Consider the following 24,552-nt stretch of genomic DNA (forward strand, 5'->3'; position numbering starts at 1 on the left):
CTGTGGCTCATTATCTTTTTTTTTTTTTTTTTTTTTTTTTCTGAGACAGAGTCTTGCTCTGTCACCCAGGCTGGAGTGCAGTGGCATGATCTTGGCTCACTGCAAGCTCCACCTCCCGGTTTCACACCATTCTCCTGCCTCAGCCTCCCGAGTAGCTGGGACTACAGGTGCATGCCACTGTGCCCAGCTAATTTTTTGTATTTTTAGTAGAGATGGGGTTTACACCATGTTAGCCAGGATGGTCTTGATCTCCTGACCTTGTGATCCGACCGCCTTGGCCTCCCAAAGTGCTGGGATTACAGGTGTGAGTCACCACGCCCAGCCTCATCTTTTCTTAAAGAGGATGGGGCTTGAAAAACTTTGCAAGCAGATGAAAGAGAAGAAATGGACACAGACCAGTTGAAGACCCCAGAGAAAGTTCCATCTGGACATCTTACCTGTTGGCTGTGGGAGAAAATGCCCCCAGGCAGTGTGCTGGAGAGAAAAACCTCAGAATAAACTGATGGGATGAAATGTTCTAGAAGCAGAAACAGTGTGATTTAGTCTGTGATTCTCTTACATTTCTCCTAGCAGCTTTAGGGGATATAGTTTAGGGGTAAGAAATACTGAGATATGAGACAGTGGATTTTCTATCTGGCCAACTTACCATATTTTTGAAGACCTCTCAGAAATATGGCTAAAGCATCAAAAAAGATCTTCACGATGTTTCTGTAGTGAGAGAGGTGTAGCTTAGTGGTAGTGTGTCCTTGCCTTGCACAGGGTTCAAAAGCATACACGTTCATCTGTTTTTCACAATTCTCACCATTCTGTACTTTTCTCCTTTTAAAAACATATTTTGCATGGTCACACTAAAATAAACATATTATACTTTCCATTTCCACTCCCTGGGTCTCAGTACCACCTAAGGTGGATGTGTCAGCCTGAGATGAGTGACAGGAAGGGAATAGCAAAAATGAATTGTCTTGCTCAGGATTTCTTTAGTCGGAAGCTATAAACCCACCATCACATTGACATGCCCAATAATCCTTTGTTCCTTTTTGCCATATCGTTGAAGAGTAAGACAGAAAAACAAGAGCCCAGAGAAGAGAAAAGGTTTTGAAAAGCCTAGAAATTTTTCTGTTGAATTCCCTTGGTATTCTGAGCAGTGACCATGTTGGGGAACATGTTCTTGCTGTAGCAGGATGAGCCACAGACAAAACTCCTCAGACACCGGATTAAAGAAAGAAGAGGTTTTTATTTGGCCAGGAGCATCGGCAGATGCTCTTAAGAGCCGAGCTCCCCGAAGACAGAGTTCCTGGCCCTTTTAAGGGCTTACAACTCCAAGGAGTTCCACATGAAAGGGTCGTGATAGATTGAAAGCACATGTGGAAAGAGTAGGGGGTTAATCTTTTAACTTCAGGCCTGGTCATCAACGGCACTGGCTGGTCTTGCCACTAACTTAATTCCTGTTGTTTTTCAACTTTTCCTTCCTTCTCCTCTTCAGAGACAGGTGACAGTAAGAGAAATGGTTTCTCTCCTCATTCCCCCCTTTGAGAACCTCACTCACTAGTGGGAGTTCTCACTCTCATCTTCACTACCCAGGTCTTCCTGCCAGTCCAGTTCCATTGACTTCTAGAGTTACATACTCTCCTTTTTCCAATGGGGATCAAGTAGTTCTAATGGGTTATAGCACACATCAGTCTGGTCACTTCCTGGGCTGCATACCTTGCACTGGGTGGCATTATACACACAAGTCCCTTTTAAACAAAAAGACTGTTTCAACTTTTTGCCCTATCTCAGTCTGAGGAAGGTCAGTTGAAGTCCTTACTGTACAAGTCCAAAATTTAAGAAAAATGAATCCCATGATGAACTTCCTCACGCTTCGGCCATGCGTGGACCAGTCAGCTTCCGGGTGTGACTGGAGCAGGGCTTATCATCTACTTCAGAGTCACTCTGCAATGGTTGTCCAGCTTTGGTCTTGCCTCCCAGGTTTCAGGTGCTGCAGGTTTTACACAGCTGTGGTGGATCCAGGCTGGGATTCCCTCTACCTTCATAGCAGTGGGAGTGGTCAGGACGACAGTCTGGGGTCCTTTCCACTGTGGGCACAAAGAGGCTATGTTCCAGTCCTTGATCCACACTCGATCACCTGGGGAGAAAGGGTGAACTGGGGAGAAAAAGCTAACAGGGTGTCTCTCATTTACCCAGGCTGAGATTGTGTGTGTAATTTTTCCTAAAGCCTGTAGCTGTCGCTGTAACTCAACTTCACCTAACTCTCAGGGAGTGCCTAGAAGTCCCCACAGTATGGAAGGGGACCTATGATATAATATTTCATAAGGGGAATATCGTGTTCTTTTAGAAGGGGTACATCTAATTTTAAATAATACCATAGGGAGAGCCTGTATCCATTTTAATCTTGCTTCCTGACACACTTTCCCTAAACTACTTTTGATAGTCCGATTCATCCGTTCCACCTTTCTGGAACTTTGAGGCCAGTAGGTGGCATGCAGTTTCCATGTGATCCCCAATACCTTTGCCATCTTCTGTACCAAGTCAACCACAAATGCTGGCCCGTTGTCTGAGCCAATCCATAAGGGGAGTCCAAATTTAGGAATAAGATCTCAAAGAAGCACATGGGTTACTTCATGAGCTTTCGCAGTTCGTGTTGGATAAGCCTCCACACATCCAGAGTAGGTACACACAAGAACTAGTAAATACTTGTTACCTCCACACTTTGGCATCTCTGTGAATTCCACCTGGCGATCTTCAAAGGGGGTTCCTCTATAAGCTTGTATGCCGGACGGAACGGCTGGATCTTGCCTGCATTGTGCTGTCGGCAGGTAACACACTGCTGTGTCACCATTTTGGCAAGGGCTGACAAATGCAAGATGCAGAAATGTCGGCCTAACAACTTTTCAAGTGACTCCTGACCTAGATGGGTGGTTTCATGCACAGCCAGTACAACTGCAGCTCCTAGCAGCTGTTGGCACAGCTACTCTCCCATCTGGTAACCAAATCCGTCTTTCCTCCATCACTTGCCCTCCCTCTGCCTGGAGAAAGTCCTTTTCTTCTTTAGAATAAGTAGGTACAAAATCAGGTGCTTGAGGGAGCAGAGGGGCTGTGACTGATGCCCGGAAGGGGGCAGATGCTGCTTTTCGAGCCTCTGATTCAGCACAGGAATTCCCCAAACCCACCAAGATGGAAGCTTGCTGGTGTCCTCTGCAATAAATAACTGCCACCTTGTGGGGTTTCCGTACTGCTTCTAATAATTGCAAGATTTCTTGTTGATATTTTATGTCCTTTCCCCCACAGTTCAATAGGCCCTTTTCTTTATATAATGCTCCATGCACTTGAAGGGTTAAAAAGACATACTGAGAATCAGTGTAAATGTTTACAGTCTTACCTTCACTGAGTTCTAAGGCCCGAATTAAAGCAATGAGTTCAGCTTTCTGAGCTGAAGTGCCCTGGGGCAACGATCTGGCTTCAACAACAGTGTCCAGGGTTACCACTGCATACCCTGCATATCTCTCTCCTTGTGGGTTGACAAAGCTGCTCCCATCCATGTATAGTTCCCAGTCTACTGATGCCCAAGGCTGGTCCCGGAGGTCAGGTCTGCTAGAATAAACTGAGTCCAACACTTCTACACAGTCATGCTCGACAGGGCTCTCTTGATACCGGGAGTAAGGTGGCAGGGTTCAGGGTGTTACAAATTTCAATAGTTATACGGGGATTTTCACAGAGCAAACTTTGGTACTTGGTGAGTCTAGCATTTGTTAGCCAATGATGTCCTTTAGTATTCATTAAAGTCACCACAGCATAGAGGGTGTTTATGTTCAGGTTTTGCCCAAGAGTGAGTTTATCTACTTCTTGTACTAGCAGGGCAGTTGCTGCCAAGGCCCTCAAACGTGGGGGCCATCCTTTAGAAACCCCATCTAGTTGTTTGGTGAGGTAGGCCACCAGCCTCGGCCAGGGCCCCACAGTTTGGGTTAAAACTCCAACTGCCATCTTTTCTCTCTCTGACACATACAATGTAAAAGGCTTTGTCAGATTGGGTAGCCCCAGGGCTGGGGCTGACATAAGTTTTTCCTTTAACTCATGAAAGGCTTGCTGTTGTTGGGATCCCTATTCAAAAGTTTCCCAGTCCCCCCTCTTTGTGACCTCATATGAAGGCTTGGCTAATACTGCAAGTTTGGGATCCACACTCTGCAAAACCTTACAGCTCCTAAGAATTTCTCACCTGCCTTCTGGTCTTAGGCTCGGGTAGATTGCAAATGACCTGTTTTCTTTCTGATCCCAGGCTGCGCTCCCCCTGTCAGATAGTAAATCCCAAGTAATGTACCTGCTGTCAGCAGATCTGAGCTTTTTTCTTGGACACCTGATACCCACAGTCTTCCAGGTGCTGGAGTAGGGCATCCGTTTCCTTGGCGCACCCGACTGCCGTGGGGTGTCCCAGCAGAAGGTCATCAACGTACTGGAGCAACATGCAGCCTAGGTCTCTGGTGGGAAACTTCTGGAGGCCTCGAGCCAATGCCTCCCCAAAGATGGTGGGGGAGTTCTTGAACCCTTGGGGCAGCTGGGTCCAAGTGTACTGCGTCAGTGACACCTGACTCTGGATCTTCCCACTGAAAGGCAAACAGTTTCTCACTCTCAAGGGCTAATCTGATGCTAAAGAAAGCATCTTTCAGGTCCAAGCAGGTGAACCAGCTGTCCTCAGCTGGCAGCAACCCCAACAATGTGTATGGGTTAGGTACTGTTGGATGTGAAGTCACTGTAGCTTGATTAACTAAATGCAAATCCTGTACCGGCCTGTAGTCCTTGGTCCCTGGCTTGGGAACAGGCAGGAGGGGAGTGTTCCATGGAGACTGACAAGGAACTATAATTCCAAAGGTTCTTAGGTGCTTGAGATGGACCTGGATACCTTCAAGAGCTTCTCTTGGGACCGGGTACTATTTTTGCCTAACTGGCTGGGCCCCAGGCTTAAATTCCATAAGTACAGGGGCTTGGTTGACTGCCAACACTGGAGGGTTGTCTTGTGACCACATTTTTGGCCACTGCATAGCTATAGCTGGTCTTGTATCTTGGCCTGGCTCAGTTAAGAAAAGTCTCCATTCCTCCTCTCGGGGGACCGTAAGGGTCATAATGACTCCTGTTCCAGGTAACTTTAGCAACAAATAGCCGTGTTCTGTAAAAGAGATGGTGGCTCTCAGCTTGTTAAGCAAGTCCCTTCCCAACAAGAGCAAGGGACAGTCAGGCATGTACAAAAACTGATGAATCACTTTATGTCCTCCTACAGTACAAGTCTGGCGCAAGCAGCAAGCTTGCTTTGCTGAAATCCCTGTGGCTCCGATTGTCAGTAGTCTTTTTGGAAAATGGGGTGAATGGGGCAGTTACTACCAAATGTTCAGCACCGGTATCAACAAGAAAATCAATGTCTTTACCCTCGACTGTCATTCTGACCATAGGCTCTTTGGGGGCACTTGAGCCCGGTCCCCCTCAGACCAATAACCCTTCTGCCAGGTTGAGCAGGGCCCCTTCCTCCTTGTCTGGGGCCTCCTGCTCTGAGTCACCTTGTTTTCCTTTTAGCTGAGGGCATTTGTTCTTCCAATGTCCTATTTCTTTACAATAAGCACACCGGTTATGCTGCAAACTCTGACAGCCAGGCTGAGTTTCTTTCCCAGGCCCCCCCTTCCCTTGCCTCTTTGAGGAGACCCCTCTGATTGCTGTAGCTAACAGGTCAGCATTTCGCCGGGCCTGACATTCATCCTCTTTGCAGTTTTCCTTATGGCTTACTGCATCCCTGTTTACTAACACCTGGTTAGCTATTTCTAATAACTGTGATGTATTCATCCCTGCAAACCCAGCCTGTTTCTGAAGTTTTCCTCTAATGTCTTCTGCGCTTTGACTAACTAAAGCCATGTTAATCATGTGCTGATTTTCAGGGCTATCGGGATCAAAGGGAGTATACATACGATGGGCCTCACACAGTCTCTGGTAGAATTGTGCTGGATTTTCTTCTATTCCCTGAATGACCTCAGAGACTTTGTTAATGTTTGTGGCCTTCTGGGCTCCCCTCTTTAATCCTTCCAAGAGAGCTTCCCTGTATCGGTTTAGCCTTTCCACATCCTCTCTTTCATTTGGGTCCCACTGGGGTCAGTTGGTTCCTGGTAACTAGGTCTTTACATACTCTTGGGGGTTTTGGTAATCAGCCACTTAGTTGCTGCTTGGAGCACTCTCCGCCTTTCATCTGTGTTAAAGAGGAGCATAAGCAACTGGTAGCAATCAGCCCAGGTGGGGTTGTGGGTCTGGATAATAGTTTGGAGCAAATCAATTAGAGCTTATGACTTTTCAGTATAAGACAGGGTACCAGTTGAGAAGGTCGGCAGAGGTGAAGGGCTGGTACACAAAAACATGCCTCTCCATCATGTGACCGTCCTCATCTATCCCAGTATACTGCTGCTCTTTCAGGGGCATTTGTATCCCAGTTTTGGGTAGTAAACCAGCTGCCAAGGGAGGGGTTTCTGCCAAGTCTTCACCTCCTCTCTTGTCTACTCTGGGTGGCCTAGGGATATGTATGTCTTGCGGAGGGTCAAGCACTGTGGGCTCAAGAGTGGGGAGCCTCTCTCCCTGGTAAGGGGAGGGCACCACTGGGATCACTGGTGCCATCTCCTGCAATGGATCTTCTGATGTTGGGTCAAACAAAGCTTCAGGAGTTGATTTCCTTTGGCAGGTGGAGCGGGATCCTTCCTTGGCTATCTGTCCCTTTGCTACTAGGACAGCTGCTGCCTGCCCTCTTAGCCACCATGGGGGGTCTAGCACCAGCTGTAACCAAGTATCTATGTATGGGAACTGGTCTGAGTATCCTGCCTTACCAGTTACCTTGTGCCATACTTTAGAAACAAAGGGACCTGTCCAAACTTCCTTCTTATGGCCAACCCACTTCTAATGTTGGCCAATCGATTTCACATGAAGTTCTAAGTTTTCCTGGTGTCACAGTAACCGCATAGTCTCCACTAAATCCTTCCTTGAAATTTTGCAACATAGTTCCTAGCGGAGTGGGCTTTGTGTCTGACCCATGTTTCCATGAGACAAAACACCACACTCACACCACACGCACACCACAGAACAAAGAACACGTAAAAAGGTCACACACACACACTCTTTTAGTTTACACCAAACCAGAATCAAAACCAAAATCAGAGTATCCAGAAATCCAAGCCAGGTCAAAACCAAATCCAAAGTATCAAGCAATTCAAGTCAAGTCAAAGCCAAAGTGCTGGCTCAGGCAAGCCGTGGGTGATCTGGTGATCCACTCAGATGGAGTGGGCAAGTTCCAAAGACTAGTCTTACCACGTTTCAGATGTCCAGACTTAAAAGGGCCAGTTCCTTCCCCATGTTCAGCCACTGTGTTGATCCTCTATGGGGCCTTCCACCGGGGCAGTTGCCTACCCGGGAGCGCTCTCAGGATCCCCGTCGCTCAAGCTGGCCAGAGTACCCCGCAGGGATGTTCCACAGGGCAGGCCTAAGTGGCCTAAAGGGCTGCCTCGACCGCGTGTTAATCACCTCGATTCCCGGTCAGTGAACCAACAAATGTAGCAGGACGAGTCACAGACAAAACTCCTCAGACACCGGATTAAAGAAGGAAGAGGTTTTTATTCCGCCGGGAGCGTTGGCAGACTAGTTTTAAGAGCCGAGCTCCCCAAAGACGGAGTTCCTGGCCCTTTTAAGGGCTTACAACTCCAAGGGGTTCCACGTGAAAGGGTCGTGAGAGATTGAGAGCACATGTGGTTAGAGTAGGGGGTTAATCTTTTAACCTCAGGCCTGGTCATCAGTGGCACTGGCGGGTCTTGCCACTGACTTTATTCCTGTTGTTTTTCAACTTTTTCTTCCTCCTCCTCTTCAGAGACAGGAGACAGTAAGAGAAATGGTTCTCTCCTCATTGCTTTGCTCTATTCTTCACCTTTGTCTTTTCTTTCCCCAGCTTTTGCTAACCCATTCATTGTCCTTAAAATTGGGTCCTATTTTCAGACATAAATTGGAGCAGAATCTATATTTTGGGGGTGAAGGGGTGAGTGAATGACAAGGGATATTGAAGACAACAGAACTGGAAGATATACTGACCCTATGAATGACAGTTTTTATATTTTGAAGAAAGAGCTAAAAGACCAGATTCAGAGCAGCTGAAATAGCTCAGTTGGGAGAGCGTTAGACTGAAGATCTAAAGGTCCCTGGTTCAATCCTGGGTTTCGGCAGGTTTCTTTTTTCAGTTTTAGTTTTGCCTAATAGAACACTTATTTTTATTTATTTATTTATTTATTTTTCTCGGAGTTTTACTCTTGTTGCGCAGGATGGAGTGCAATGGAACGAACTCGGCTCACTGCCACCTCTGCCTCCTGGGTTCAAGCTATTCTCCTGCCTCAGCCTCCCGAGTAGCTGGGATTACAGGCAGGCACCACCACACCTGGCTAATTTTGTATTTTTAGTACAGACGGACTTTCTCCATGTTGGTCACGCTGGTCTCAAACTCCCGACCTCAGGTGATCCCCCAGCCTCGGCCTCCCAAAGGGCTGGGATTACAGGCGTTAGCCACAGCACCCGGCTAATACAACCCTTATACAACACTTGCATGCCAATCCCAGAAGGGTGTATAGAACTCCAATTTTTTGCTGTTGAAAATCCGATAAAGGTAATACACACACACACACACACACACACATATGTGTGTGTATATACATATATATATGCATGTATATATGCATCACTCTCTCCTTTGGTTTCATATTCCACTGAAGTCTTCCATGAAGCGCTGACATTAAATAAATTATTTAAAGTCTTAAACCTAGGAAGTGATTTTTTGTGTGTGTGTGTGTGTGTGTTTTTTTTGTTTTTTTTTTTTTGTTTTTTTTTTTTTTTTGTTTTTTTTGAGTTTTCCTCTGACGCCCAGGCTGGAGTGCAGTGGCGCGATCTCGGCTCACTGCAACCTCTGCCTCCCAGGTTCAAGGATTCTCCTGCTTTAGTAGCTGGGATTACAGGCGCCTTCCATTTCATGTCGTATACAGTATTCTAAATAATTTATATCCCCTGTTAGTACTGAGGATCTTCTACTCACAGCAGCTGCAGACGCTCCATAATACTCAGAAAAAGAAAGCTACCTCCTGAAAATTATTACCTCCTGAAAATTATTACAAAAAGATATTTCAGGAAGGGGGTGTAGCTCAGTGGTAGAGCGCATGCTTTGCATGTATGAGGCCCCGGGTTCGATCCCCAGCACCTCCAAACATTGGTTTTGCTATGGCAGTGCTCAAACCTAATTCTCAAACAGCATTAGACTCCGAATTCTCAAGCAACACAGACTTCTGCCTCTGCACCTTTTTCTATCCTATTTCTGCACATGTAGACAGTAAAGACGTAACCCAATGGGTTGCCTCCATTTATAACCAATCTCTATGCTGTGAGCTTCGACATCACGGAAGGCGATTGCGACGGCCGAAGGAAGGTGAAAACGAAATGAGGAAGAAAGAATGGGATCCCAATAGGGTCTCTTGAACCCAAACAAAAGCGTGCACATCCACCGGCGGTTCACATTCGCTCTCATATTCTGCTATGATTAAAGAGAAGGAAAGACAAAGAAGAAGAAGGGAGAAAAACGCCCCGCGGCCCTGTTTTTTTTTTTTTTTTTTTTTTTTGAAACGGAGTCTCTCTCTGTAGCCCAGGCTGGAGTGCAGTGGCGCGATCTTCCGCTCACTGCAACCTCTGCCTCCCGAGTTCCAGCGATTCTGCTGCCTCAGCAACTGGGATTACAGGCGCGTGCCATCATGCCTGGGTAATTTTTGCATTTTTAGTAGAGACGGGGTTACACCATGTTGGCCACACTGGTCTCGAACTCCAGACCTCAGGTGATCCACCCGCCACAGTTTCCCAAAATGCTAGGATTACAGGCGTGAGCCACCGCTCCCAGCATCATCTTTTTTTTACATTAGTTTTGTTTTCTGGGCCAAAGAACAGAGCGAAAGCATCTATCCACTGATTTCTCCTATAGTCTCTCCCTGTCAACCTGCGCAGAGAGCACAGCCACAAGTGTGATCCAATACTGAGACAAGGACTGCTGTGGCTCTCCAGCCGCTTGAGATGGGAGTGGAAGGATGCTGGATGACCGAACGAAGACTGTCGGGGAATTAGAAGCGTTCCACATACGAGGAGCAGAAACCAATATGGATCAACATTCCGTACTGATATTCCATACAATTGATTCATTTTCCTGTATTTCTTCAGCCATTCCATTTCCTCGTTAAAATAAAACATTGCCTGGAAACCTCTGTTAACGGCCAACGGAGGACTCACATGAAAAAGTAGGAAAAGTTTTTCTGTCACAGTGGAAAATAGATGCAGAGTAAAAGGTGAGTGGATTGCAGATATGTTGAGCACTTCCTCAGGTAAAAACAAAACAAAACAAAACAAAATTTTTTTTGTTCTTTCTCATCAATCCCATCACATCTGCATTGTATGACCAGGGAACTCCCAGGAAATCCTATCCACTGATGATACCTTTTAGAGGTTTCCAATGCTGTATGTTTCAAAATTGCTGTCCTCTGTGTATAGGTTTGCTGTTGAATCAAAGCATCTTTGAGAGGCAACAGAGTATGATGTTTGTCACCATCCACCAGTCTAACACTCTATCAGGCTGGGATGTCCTTACTTCTTGATTCTTTCATCAGGTAAAAATATCCATAACCAGCTTCCAGGAGGGATACTGTCTTGTGAAACCTGCTTAGCTGAGGATTGGCTGTGTGCCCCCAGACCAATCACATGTTTGTTTTAAGATGCATTTTCTGGAGAGGTAATGAAGACATGCCATATATTTTCTTTTCATTTCTTGCTTTTCTCCCCTGCTATCTACTGGTTCTCGAGGCACTTTAAGGAAACAGTGTCATGTTTGCCACAAAGGATGCTGCACAGGAGAGCAAGGGGTGAGGGATTAGGGTGCTTCCAGTGGAATGCCAAATTCCAGGCCCAACCTCAGATTCTACAGAATCAGAATTGAAAAGAGTGGGGCCCAGCTGCCCTTGTTGGATAAACCCTCAAGTGACTCTGATGCTAAAGTTTGAGAAGCACTGCTCTAGAAGTTTCAGAAGGAGGTCCCAGGGCCAGATGTTTGCTAAGGAGAAAGAGTTGCTCCCGGGGTTCCCTGCCTATTTTCAATAAAAAACTCAGACCACATAGGAAAGCCAGTGAGGTTTATATTTGCCTTACATCAGGGATGAGAGTGAGTTTGTTGTCTCTTTGAGACCTTCAATATTTTAGATGACTGGAGATCACACATAAGAGCCTTTGATTTTCCTGTAGAAGAACTCACAGGGGTTCTTTAGAGCCAGAAGACTATTTCCAGCCAAAATACCTGGAGCCCTCTCGAGCTATTTTGGCCTTTCAATTTGAAACCCTGGCTTGGAAGTTTCTAAGCTCTAAGGAAGACACTGTAATCACTCTTTCTCCATCCTCAGGGTTGGGATTCACCCTCCTGTCTCTCCAGCTCCCACCAATTCGGCCAATGTTCTGATCTAAGATCAAGTTGTTAAAACCCAGTCTATGTGGCTGGGGGCGGTGGCTCACGCCTGTAGTCCCAGCACTTTGGGAGGCCAAGTCGGGTGAATCACGAAGTCAAGAGATTAAGACCATCCTGGCCAACATGGTGAAAACCGTCTCTACCAAAAATACAAAAATTAGCTGGGCATGGTGGCCAGGGAGGTGGAGGCAGGAGAATAAAAAATTAGCTGGGCATGGTGGCTGCGCCTGTAGTTCCAGCTACGGGGAAGCTGAGGCAGGAGAATCCTTTGAACCCGGGAAGCGGAGATTACAGTGAGCCGAGATCGCGCCACTGCACACACAACGAGACTCCATCAAAAACAAAAACGAACAAAAAAGCGCAGTCTAATGCATAAAATGTAATTAAAATATCTTCGCAGCATTAAGTAGAGAATTCCTTGTTGTTAGCAGACTGTTCCTCTTCCTCCTTGGAAGATGTTCTCTGTTCACCTTCTGCGTTTTCACATTTGTCTCTTCCTTTCCACACCTAAGCCAGCGCTTTATTTCCACTTATCTCCTGTAGGGATACTCTTTTGTGTGGTGACCTTGACTTTCCCCACTCTTCTTGCTTCCAAGAGTTGGGTGTAGGCAATGTAGGAGCCCACTGCCAACGTGTGGGTGATATTCTCCAGGAAGAAACCTAAATTTCAGAGGCTTGCTGATGTGGAAGAAAGCCTAGGTTATTCGATTCATAGAGCTTCGCACTGCTAGGTAGGTTGAAATCTGGACACCCTGAATTCCTTAGGAACAAGGTAGAAGTGCTTCTGAAAACCAATTTAAGTTTAAAATATACTGAGGCTCCCTGACCTTTCTTGTTTTTCACGGCATATTCCAAGCTCAAGAAGCTATTCTCTCTCTTTCTCTCTCTCTCAAAGACGGAAACAGAACACACTCTCCTACCTATAACAAGGGGCTTAAGCAAGAGGGTCTCTTCCTGGTTCAACACTCTCCCCCTCGCGAACAGTAGGGATGGGAAATAGGCGGCTTCTCTGTCGTTTCCTCGGAAGCCACCAGTACACCCGCCTGTACGAAAACTCAAGAGTACCCGTGATCCCCAGTGTCCGAGCCAGTAAAGGAGCTACGAGGCATTCTCAACGCCGCGACTACCTTAAGCAAAACGAGAGAGATCTTGCGGGAAAGTGTTTTCAGTTCACTTCTCCTACTGGGAATGAGCCCTCTCGCTTATCGCGGACACCGAAGAAACGCAGTGGAGATGGGCACCCGGGCTGCCCAGATCCTCTGGCAGCCTCAGGCGCTCGTCCTCTTCGCTCCTCCTCCGCCTTTGCCGCCGCCGCCGCAGGTGCGCACCCCAACGCGTCCCTGTTTCCCTCCTCGCGCTCTTTTCGCAGGTGGTCCTCGTTCTCCTCTCCTTCCGTGGTTTTTTGAGTCTCAGAACTGGAGCCACAGTGTCCCCAAGATGAAATCCATGCTGAGTTTCAGCCACGGTGCCGGCCCAGGGGCTGGCGAGGGTAAGGACGGTCAGCGACCCATGCTCCTGGGTTTTCATTTCTAAGAGCTGAGATTTCCACTTTCTCACCTCCTCACCTGGACCTAAATCCCCCCAGGCGGTACTGACCCTTCTGTTTTTGTATCCACCTACTTTACTCTCCGTGTGACAGCCCTCGAAGGCAGAAGAATATGTAAAAAGTGAGAAGTTAAAAAAAGTTTTAGTTTGAAAGTATTTCAAGCCTACAGAAAAGTTGTAAAAGTAATACAAAGAACTACCATACACTCGTTACATAGATTTAGCAATTTCAAATATTTTACATTGATTCTTCTTTCTTTATCTATTTCTACAAATATGAACACACACACATTATTTTTCCCAATCGGTTTTTTATAGTTTGCGTGTATCATGTATTTTTATCTCTGGTAATTCAATGTGTACTTCCTACGAAAAAGAACATTCTCTTGTAAACCACAGTTAATTTTCAAACTCAGAAAATTAAACATTAATACAAAACTATTATTTAATATACACTCTATATCTAAATTTCACCCGGAATTCCAACATATCTTTTCTTGTTTCTTTAGTATCCTTTGATCTGAAGTGGTTTCCCAACCTTTCTTTTGTATTTTATCACATTGGTTTTGAAGAATTCAAGCCAGTTGTCAGTAGAATGTTCTTTAGTTTGAGTTTTCTGATGTTTCCTCAGGATTAGATTCAGGTTATGTACCTTTGGCGAGAATATAACATAAGATATGTTGTGTTTTTAGTACATCGCATAAGGATTTTTCCCCCCATTTTTGGTGATGTTAACTAAATGTAAAGTCATAATTTCCTCCCCATGTAACTAGTATGTAATCTGTAAGGAAATATTTGAGGACATGCAAATATTCCATTCTTCATCAAAGTTTTACTCATAGTTTTATGGGTTGATCGATGAATTTTGCCTTAATCAATCATTACTGTATTGGTATCACGATATTTTAAATTTATCATTTCTTCCACATTTATTAGTTGGTATACCATGGTGCAGTAACATGTCCCCTGTCCCCCCGCTTTCCTCTTCAGTAATTTATTTACTACTAGTAATGACTCAATCTTTTTTATCCAATGGATTGAAATATTATTATTATTATTATTATTATTATTATTATTATTATTATTATTATTTTATTTTTGAAACAGGGTTTCACTCTGTCACCCAGGGTGGAGCGCAGTGCCGCGATCTCGGCCTACTGCAGCCTCTGCCTCTATGTTCAAGGGACTCTCCCTTTAGCCTCCCCAGTAGCTGGGACTGCAGGCTGCCCCCATACCCAGCTGATTTTTGTATTTTTTGTAGGCACTGGATTTTGCCTTGTTGCCCAAACTGGTCTCAAACTCCTGAGCCTCCTGAGCTCAAGCTATCAGCCTGCCTCAGCCTCCCACAGTGTTGGGATTAGAGGCCTGAGCCACCATGCCTGGATGTTCTTTAAAAATTAATTAACATCAATACTCAAAATATCCCCAGGTCATGTATCCTTTTTCTTTTTCTTTTTTTTTTTTAAGACGGAATCTGGCTCTGTCGCCCAGGCTGGAGTGCAGTGGGGCGATCTCGGCTCACTGCAAGCTCCACCTCCTGAGTTCACGCCATTCTCCTACCTCAGCCTCCCTAGTAGCTGGGACTACAGGCGCCCGGCACTACGCCCGGCTAAGTTGTAGTATTTTTAGTAGAGACGGAATTTCACCGTGCTAGGCAGGATGGTCTCGATATTCTGACTTCGTGATCCGCCCGCCTCGTCCTCCCAAAGTGCTGGGATTACAGGCATGAGCCACCGTGCCCGGCCCGTCATGTATCCTTTTAAAATATGCCTACATTGGTCGGGCGCGGTGGCTCATGCCTGCAATCCCAGCACTTTGAGAGGCCGAGGCGGGTGGATCGCCTGAGGCCAGGAGTTGGAAACCTGCCTGGTCGACATGGTGAAACCCAGTCTCTACTAAAAATACAAAAATTAGCTGGGCGTGGTGGCACGTGCCTGTAATCCCAGCTACTTGGGAGGCTGAGGCAGGAGAATCGCTTGAACCCAGGAGGTGGAGGTTGCAGTGAGCCATGAGCCGAGATTGCACCACTGCACTCCAGCCTGGGCAACACAGCAAGACACCTTCTGGGGGGTGGGGTTGGGGGGTGAATTATACAGTGAAACTTTCTTGAAACTGAAGTGTCTGGGTTTTTTTTTTTTAAGTTTTTATATCACAAATTTAATTCCCTTAGTAGTTACAAGGTTGTAGAAAAATATATTTCATATTGAGGGAGTTGTGGTAGTTAGTGATTTTCAAGGAATTAGTTCATCTCATCTAAGTTTTCAAATTTATGTGTAAAGTGTTGTTCATAGTATTCCTTTACCCTTTTGATGTCAGCAGAGTCTGTAGTGATATACTCCACTTTTTATTATTGATATTGTCATTTGTGTCATCTCTCTTCTTAAAAATTCTCAGTCCTCCGAGAGGACTTCTTTTGTTGATCTTTTAAAAAAACTAACTTTTTGCTTGTTTTTCCATTTTTTGTGTGTGTTCAGTTCCATTTATTTCTGCTCATTTGCTTTCTCCTATTTGCTTTGGGTTATTTTGCCCTTTTCCCCACCTGAGTTCTTCAAGTAAGAGCTTAGAGGACTGATTTGATACGTTTTTCTTTTTTTTTTGGACAGGTTAGTCTCCAACTCCTGACCTCCTAATCCACACGCCTCGGCCTCCCAAAGTGCTGGGATTACAGGCGTGAGCAACCGCGCTGACTTTTTTCTTTTCTAATGTATACAAGTAGTGCTGTAAATTTCTCTCTCAGAGCTCCTTTAAGTTGTCTTGGACATTTTGATACGTTGTGTTTTCATTTTTGTTCAGGTTATTTTTTTTTTTTTTTGATCTCTACTAAGGCTTTCTCTTTGTCCTATGGACTGTTTAGTAGTGTGTTTTTCATTTTCCAAGTGTTTGGATATTTTTGTTGTCTTTCTGTGACTGATTTTTAGTTTGATTTCATTGTGGTTAGGGATCATACCATATCAGTCACTTCTTTTAAATTTGTTGAGGCCCAAGATATGTTCTACCTTGATCTATGTTCTGTATGAATTTGAAATGAATGTGTGTTCTGCTTTTCTTGTGTGGACTGTTCTATACATGGTGGCTGAATTATGCTGGCTGAAGATGATTTGGGGTTCTTCAATATCCTTGCAGATTTTCAGTTTATTTGTTCTTTTATTATGAAGGAAGTGAAGTCTCCAATGTAACTGAATTTGTCAGTTTTTTTAGTTCTATCATTTTTTCTTTTTTAAAAAATATTTATGTATTACGCTTATTTATTTATTTATTTATTTATGAGTCAAAGTCTCACTCTATCACCCAGGCTGGAGTGTAGTGGCACCACCTCAGCTCACTGCAACCTCCGCCTCCCAGGTTCAAGCAGTTCTGGAGCCTCAGCCTCCCTAGTAGCTGGGACTGCAGGCGCACACCACCCCGCCACCATGCCTGGCTAATGTTTGTATTTTTGGTATAGACGGTGTCACCATGTTGGCTAGGCTGGTTTCCAACTCCTGGCCTCAGGTGATCTGCCCACCTCGGCCTCCCAAAATGCTGAGATTACAGGCCTGAGCCACTGCGCCCTGCCTGTTTTTTTTGTTTTTGTTTTTGTTTTTGTTTTTTTGTTTGTTTGTTTTGTTTTGTTTTAAATTTATTGAGACGGAGTCTCACTTTGTTGCCCAGGCTGGAGTACAGCGGCATGATCTCGGCTTACTGCAACCTCTGCCTCCCAGATTCAAGCGATTCTCCTGCCTCAGCCTCCCGAGTAGCTGGGACTACAGGTGTGCACCACCACGCCCAGCTTTATTTTATTTTATTTTTGCATTTTTAGTAGAAATGGGGTTTCACCATATTGGTCAGGATTGTCTCGATCTCCAGACCTTGTGATCCTCCCGCCTCGGCCTCCCAAAGTGCTGGGATTACAGGCGTGACCCACCGCGCCCGGTCCTTTTTTTTTTTTTCGTTACATATGTTGCAGCTCTGCTGTTTGGTGTATACATATTTAGGATTGTTATGCCTTCTTGGTGGATTTTCTTTGTTCTGAAGTTTATATTAATATAGTCACTTTTGCTTTCTTTTCATTAACGTTTGCATGTAATATATTTTTATCCCCTTAATTTCAGACTGCTTGTATAATTATATTTGAAATGCGTTTCTTTTAGACGGTGTATAGTTGGATTACGTTTTCTAATCTATCCTGTCAATCTCTCCCTCCCTCCATTTCTTTTTTCCTTTTGCCCTCTCTCTCTTTACTTCCTTTCTCTTTCTCGCTCCTTCCTTCTTTCCTCCTTCCTTTCTTTTCTGTCTTCCTTTATTTTCTTTCTATTTTTAATAGACGGGATCGCCGGGCGCGGTGGCTCAAGCCTGTAATCCCAGCACTTTGGGAGGCCGAGACCGGCGGATCACGAGGTCAGGAGATCGAGACCATCCTGGCTAACCCTGTGAAACCCCGTCTCTACTAAAAAAAAATACAAAAAACTAGCCGGGCGAGGTGGCGGGCGCCTGTAGTCCCAGCTACTCAGGAGGCTGAGGCAGGAGAATGGCGTAAACCCAGGAGGTGGAGCTTGCAGTGAGCTGAGATCCGGCCACTGCACTCCAGCCTGGGCCACAGAGCAAGACTCTGCCTCAAAAAAAAAAAAAAAAAAAAAAATAGACGGGATCTTGTTTTGTTGACCAGACTGGAGTGCAGTGGCTATTCACCAGGGCAATCATAGAGCACTGGGGCTTTCAACTTTTGACCTCAAGCTGTTTTCCTGCCTCCTCCTCAGCCTCCTGAGTAGCTGTAGCTGGGACTATAGATGCAAGCCACCACGCCTGGCTCATGTTTTTGTGTGTTGTGTGTGTGTGTGTGTGTGTGTGTTTTAACTCATCCCTCTTTTTTTTTTTTTTTTGAGACGGAGTCTCGCTCTGTCGCCCAGGCTGGAGTGCAGTGGTGTGATCTGGGCTTACCGTAAGCTCCGCCTTCCGGGTTCACGCGATTCTCCTACCTCAGCCTCCCGAGTGGCTGGGACTACAGATGCCCACCACCAAACCCGGCTACTTTTTTTGTATTTTTAGTAGAGACAGGGTTTCACCGTGTTAGCCAGGATGGTCTCGATCTTCTGACCTTGTGGTCTGCCCCCCTCAGCCTCCCAAAGTGCTGGGATTACAGGCGTAAGCCACCATGCCCGGCCGAACTCATCCTTCTTTTAAAGTAGCTAAATAAAAATCATGCATGGATGTCTGGAAATGTCAGTAAACATCAAACATCTTGCTGCCATGAAGTGCCAAACAATTCTTTTTTAGTATCTAAAAAAGTGTCCCTTCTCTCGGAAGAAGACAAATAGTTCACAGATGTCTAAGACATTTTAACTGTAGTGAAAGAGTAGCCATTTTCTCTGCTGTTTCCTGTCCATCTAATCACTTCTGGTTTTATTTTCAAGGCATTAATCAAAATTTCTGCCCTACTGATGGCCCTATTTAAATGGTTTCCAGGGATGTTATAGTTTCCAACCCTACCTTTCCTGAAGACTAATAAAGAGGGAAGGGAGTTCTGTTTGTTAACTTCACTGTTTCTTTTCCTCCTTCCCTTCCTTCCATTCTTTCTCTTTTTCTCCTCTCTCTTTTTGCTTCTTTTCTCCAAAAAAGAACAACTTCACCATTTCTTTCCCTACCGCAGCAGCCCCTCATCACCTCCTGACTCTGAGAAAGAAATTATTTCAGATGTCTTTAGTTGATTGACTCACAAGCAAGGAATGTGACAAGGAAAATAGAATAAAACACCTTCTACGTTCTAATACAAATTGAGAAATTTGTATCTTTGTCTCTGCCTAGCAACATTTAAAATGAAATGGGAACCATCTGAGAAGCATATATTGTTCAAATCTTGGAATAATTTCAGATTTTCCTCAATAACCAATCAACAACGCTGGAATACATATCATATGCATGTATCGTATAGTGTATATACATATATATATCAGACACAGATTATTTCTCTAAGTTATTTGATAATGATTTTCAGACATTATGTATTTTTATTCTTAAATACTTCAATGTGTATTTCTTAAGAACAAAGTCAATTCCTTAACACAGCACAATTATCAAGTTCAGTAAATTTAACATTTATAAAAGTTAATATACTCTAATATAAAGTCCATTAAAAATTATCTAATTGTACCAATAAAAACTTTCATAGAAATTTCTCTCCCAAGCTAGGATCTATTTCTGAATCACATATGAATCTAGCTGTCTTGACTCTTTAGTGCCCTTTAATATGGAACAGTTTCTTAATCTTCTTGTCTTTCACAACACCAACATGTTTTTGAAGAGTTTTTCCAGTGGTTTTGTTCAACGTTTCTTAACCTGTACTAGTCATGATAAGATAACATCAGGCTATGGAAATGGGGAGAAACGTCACAGAAATCACATTATCATCCTCTCTCACACCAAGAGGCATGAGCTGACTGGCATTAGCTTGATCATTTGATTTTAAGTTTGTAATTACTGTTTCTTCCCTGAAAAATTATCATTTTCCATTGTAATTAATAAGGGAAATACTCTGAGACTACATAAATATCCTGATCCTCATCAAAATTTTACCTATTCTTTAACATTGACTCACAAATTTTGCCTGCATCTGTCATCATTCTGATTGTGTTGTTTAAATGGGGATTTTTAAATTTTGTTCTCACTTTCACATCATTTGTCAAACCTCTGTAAGGAAAATCATCCCATCTTCCATATTTATTTGTTTAAGTTCCCAAGATTGATCATCAGTTACTGTCATCACTGATGCTCAAAGTGTGTCAGATTTGGCCAGTGAGATTCCCTTCAAGCTGGCTTCTGTGTCCTTTTAAATTACCCCCATCATTTCTGAGCACCTACATTCTGGCATAGCAAGATATGTTAGGTTCATCTTGTAGTTTCCCTGGCACAGTCCTGGAGTCAGTGTAGTTGACACTAATTGCTAATTTCTGTTAGTATCTCTGGTTCCTTTTAGTAGGTAACGGTTTTTGAAAATCAAGGTACAGAGTTATCTGTGCTCATTGCTTCTGAGGTATCCTTTCTCCTAGGCCCAGTTAGCAGATAGATCTGTGGTGAAATTTTACAATTTCATATGTACAATTTCATACTGATGCCTCTAATTCCCATCAGGATCAACAGGACTATTCTTTACCTTCCTTCTTCTCCCACAGTGAGAGTCTGGTTCCAACACAGACACTCGGTTTCCCAATCCTAAAATTCACACAAAATATCAGAATTACTACAGCCTTCACTCTTTAAAAAATAATCCTGATACATAGAGTTTAAGATTTGTTTGGTGTTCTTTTTGATCTTACAATTAGAACAACAATCTGTGTAAACCATATTTTTTAGATCAGTTCTTTCTGCTTCAATGTGGTTATGTGATTCTTTTGAAATGCAGTTAATTTGCCTCTATTTGTATTGAATTTTAGGGTATTTTCACACACACATCTGAGTTTTATTTTTTGACGATGTGAAACACTAACATGCTCCCTAGAGTCAAAAGAAAAGAAGTTATAATCAGAAAATTTGAAAGAGAATGTTGTGTGCCGGGAGTCACTCAAGGGATAGAATGGAAGTATGCGCCAGAAAGTCTAATATGATGGGGAGACCACTTTGGGGTAAGTTGATCTTGGACTGACCACAAATCAGGAACAATGCCTTTCTTTTTACCACTAAGATATCTGTCTCCTGGTGTAGCCATGCCCGAGAGAGAGCGCGAACTTAGTGTCGAGAATTCATGAACAGTGGAATTGGAGACATACAGTGATTGTCATGATGACATAGAGCACAGACTCAGACAACAGTGATCACCAAAGCATTTTCCCAAGCTCCTGGTCTCATGAGGGGGTATAGCTCAGGGATAAAGCACCTGATTAGCATGCATGAGGTCCTGGGTTCAATTTCTAGTATTTCCACCCTTTTTTTTCCTATAAGCAACTGTAGGAAGTTCTCCATGATATTCCCCACCTATTCAAGGTGAATTGTGTTGGCCTCTGCATTTCTCTCTCATACAGGGAGGTAATTCGTGTTCATTCACTTACAGTTATTTGTTTCTTAGGATTATCCACCTAAGTAGTTCCACAAATCACTAACGTGGATCACGTACTATAGAAGCAAGTAGTATTCCTTGCCATCCAGCCGATTTCCAGCTTAAATGAAATTTTCAGACACCATGGAATTCTGTGACCTAAGTCTGATTTCAGATCAGAAGGTTAAGGCTCACGTTCTTCTGTGTTTCTTACTTTCTTCTAACTGCTTCCTCACCCAGGTTGCAAAAGTCCTGCAAGTTTTCACCAAAAGATTCCACTGCCGGCGGTTGATGATTGCTGGTGATGTGCTGGTGGTCACTTTTTCTGTTAGAGACCCACAAACTCTGAAACTTAATCCAAACTATTTAGCTACAAACATAACGACAAATAACCAATACAATGACAAATGAGGAAAAAATCACCTCAGCTGAAATTTGGCAGGGAGAAAATTACTTCTCTGGGTTCTTTAAGGAAGTTTCTGGTCTGAAATGTCAAGCTCTCTGAACTCCAGAGTCCAAGATCCCTCTAGGGTAAAAGCTGTTTTTTTGTTTGTTTTTGTTTTTTAAATAAATAAAAATAATGAGCTTTTATTCTCCCAATCCCAATGGATCCTTTTCTATCTCACTGTACTTACTTTCCAGGAATAACTTCCTTCTTAGCTACTGAACAACCCGTAACTCCAGATTAGAACTCTTTGCACAATTTCTAATTCTGATATCACAGTGCTAAGCAGAAATTCACAGGGGGATACTTGGCAAGCATCTTGACACTGTTTTGTTAAAAGAAAATCTCCTTTTATTTTCAGCTCTATTTCTTCAAAGGATTAAAAATTAAGTTACTGAACACCTAGAAAGCAGAAAAGCAGCCTCTTTCTCCATTTGCAGAAGCCAAGCAACCCAGTGGGGCTTCTGTATGCATCATCTCTTTTGCTCACTTTCTAAACGCTGTAACCGTCTACCATCTACCAGGCGATCACAAGCCATCCCTAAAGTCAATTTTGAGGTTAACTCACTCCACTTGAGAGGGATTCACCTGTACCACCTCTGCAGCTGTAATGTGAGAAATAAACTCAAACATCCAAACCCAAAGAATGGACTCAGAGACCCGGAGAACAGCGAAAGTGAGACTTTTAATGACGGTCTTGCGAGATCAAGATCGGGTGTCGGGCGTGCAGGCACACCCAGAAGTTTCAACAAGCAATTTATCCCCTAGTGCGCAAGTCCCTCCCCCGGTTCCTCATAGGCTGACTGCTATGGGGTTACAATTTTCTCGGAGTTTGCCTATTGATTGTTAGGCAAGGGCTTTAGGTGTTTATTTTTTAGGGTTGTCTTGCTGCATTTTGTTGCAGCCCACAATCCATTGCAATCCTGGTTAGCTTAGGGGTTCTTTAAGTATTTGACTTATGATCTAAGTAGCTGGGCAGGCTGATAAGAACAGACAAAGTGAGCTATTTTGCGGACTAGTAACCTTATGTCTTAGACTAAACTGTTTTCGTTTGGGTGAGAGCAACTAAGGATCGGAGGGAAGGGGGAGGAAAGAGGCGGGAGGCAACAAGCAGGCATCCGCTATCCAAGCAGGGGCCTAGTATATCCGATTTCTTCTGTACTTTGCTGACCTAAGCCGATTCAAGGCACTTTGTCTTGGAAATGGACCACTGTATACATTATTTCCTTCAGTAATAGGACTAAGGAAACGGTGGCTGCACACGTAGTTAACACGGATTGTACCGCAACTTAGCCTTTCCGCAGCCGCTGTCCGGCTCTGCAGAGTCCTTTTGAGAAAAGAGTTGGACAAGAGGAGTAAAGGAGTTCCTTGCAAATGCCAGGAGGAGTTTCTTCAGGGAGAAAGTTGGCTTTCCATAGGCTTTTAAGAGAAATATGTGCAGCAAACAAACGGGAACTTTCTTTCTCATCTTTTGCATTTCAGGCAAAAGCTAATAAAATTAGATGTTTCCACCGTCATGCTTAGTCTCGAAGCTGCCGGTAGATTCAGCTTCTAACATTCCACACAGGCACGCAGGAAATCTGGAAATCACTGCAACTCCCTCAGAAGCTCCAGTATCAGCATTTCCTGAACCAAAAATCAAAATGCGACCTTACGTGCGTACCCAATGAGCTCAGCTGGTCTGTCCAGCAACGGAAAGAGCGGTGAGGGGCTTTTGAAGCAGTGACAGCCTGGGCGAAACGAACCAAGTCCCTTTCCTGGTCGAGCCTCCCTCCCTACAGACAAAAAGGAACCTCTCTTCCCTCATATCCAGAGGAAGCGACGGAGAGATGTGGCGTTTAGACTCACTCTACCATCCAGTTCGTCCAAGTCCTAATAATCTTGAGGATGCTTTTCCTTGCCCTCTATCCCTCTCCCTTTTGTCCTTTTCTTCCTCCACTTCACGGCACCCCGCCTCTTCCCTCTCCCCACAAGCTGCTCGGCATCTCCTGTTTACTTTTTTTTTTTTTTTTTTTTGAGACTGAGTGTCGCTCTGTCGCCCAGGTTAGAGTGCAGTGGCGCGATCTCGGTTCACTGCAACCTCTACCTCCTGGGATCAAGAGATTCTCCTGCCTCAGTCTCCCGATTAGCTGAGATTACAGGAACCCGCCACCACGCCCGGCTAATTTTTGTATTTTTAGTAGGGACTGAGTTTCACCATTTTCACCAGGTTAGTCTCCAACTCCTCATCTCAAGTGATGCGTCCGCCTCGGCCTCCCAAAGTGTTGGGATTATAGGTGTGAGCCACTGCGCCCAGTTTTCAGAACGAACTTTTCACAATAGTGCAGCGCACTCCTAGACCCGTTTACACACATTTTAAACATTATGTTGTGATTCATATGTAGCTGCTATTTTAATTTCCACATCACTTTCTTTTTTTCCTTCTCTATATGCTCAGCTTTAAACATTTTTGCAGCATAGGCTGAGGCTGCGCCCAGCTGGCGAGAGATGCGTGACGGGGATAAACCGAGAGTAGAGGAATGTTTCCTGTCTGAGAAGGCTCAGACCTTACAAGGGAAGAAAAAGTCTGTAAGGGAATATAAAACTTTTTTTGAGGAAATCATCGAAAAACATATCCTAATTGACCCTCCCACCATATTTTGGCTAAAAATAAAAAGCCTCGACTCTCAGAATAGAAGACTGAGTTTGAAAACTGTTAAGACATAGAAAGGGTTTTATTAAAATTCAGTTTGCCAGTCATCGTCGGCCTCAACAATTTCCTCATTCCAGAGAGGGTTGTTTCTGAAATTCTGTAAACCTCTGAATTTGTTTGTCTGTCTAAGCAGAGAAGTCCAATGTTTTTCCACTTTTGACTTAACGAAAGAATTTCTTATACTGAGATATACATTTCTGAGATTGGCGTGCAAGTGTTGTATAAGGGAGTGATAATTAGGCAGAACAACAACAAAAGAAACTGCCGAAACCCGGGATCGAACCAGGGACCTTTAGATCTTCAGTCTAACGCTCTCCCAACTGAGCTATTTCGGC

General features: G+C 44.2%; 3 non-coding genes across 3 annotated transcripts; 2 read left to right on the forward strand and 1 right to left on the reverse strand.

Moving 5' to 3' along the window:
* The first annotated feature begins 8,152 nt into the window (after positions 1 to 8,152).
* Positions 8,153 to 8,225, forward strand: TRNAF-GAA. Its single transcript has one exon. It is a non-coding gene; the product is annotated as a tRNA-Phe (tRNA).
* Positions 8,226 to 9,177: 952 nt separating this feature from the next.
* Positions 9,178 to 9,249, forward strand: TRNAA-UGC. Its single transcript has one exon. It is a non-coding gene; the product is annotated as a tRNA-Ala (tRNA).
* A 15,230-nt stretch (positions 9,250 to 24,479) lies between these two features.
* TRNAF-GAA lies at positions 24,480 to 24,552 on the reverse strand. Its single transcript has one exon. It is a non-coding gene; the product is annotated as a tRNA-Phe (tRNA).

This window comes from Piliocolobus tephrosceles, chromosome 5 (genome assembly GCF_002776525.5).
Source record: "Piliocolobus tephrosceles isolate RC106 chromosome 5, ASM277652v3, whole genome shotgun sequence".
In the NCBI taxonomy this organism is placed as follows: domain Eukaryota; kingdom Metazoa; phylum Chordata; class Mammalia; order Primates; family Cercopithecidae; genus Piliocolobus; species Piliocolobus tephrosceles.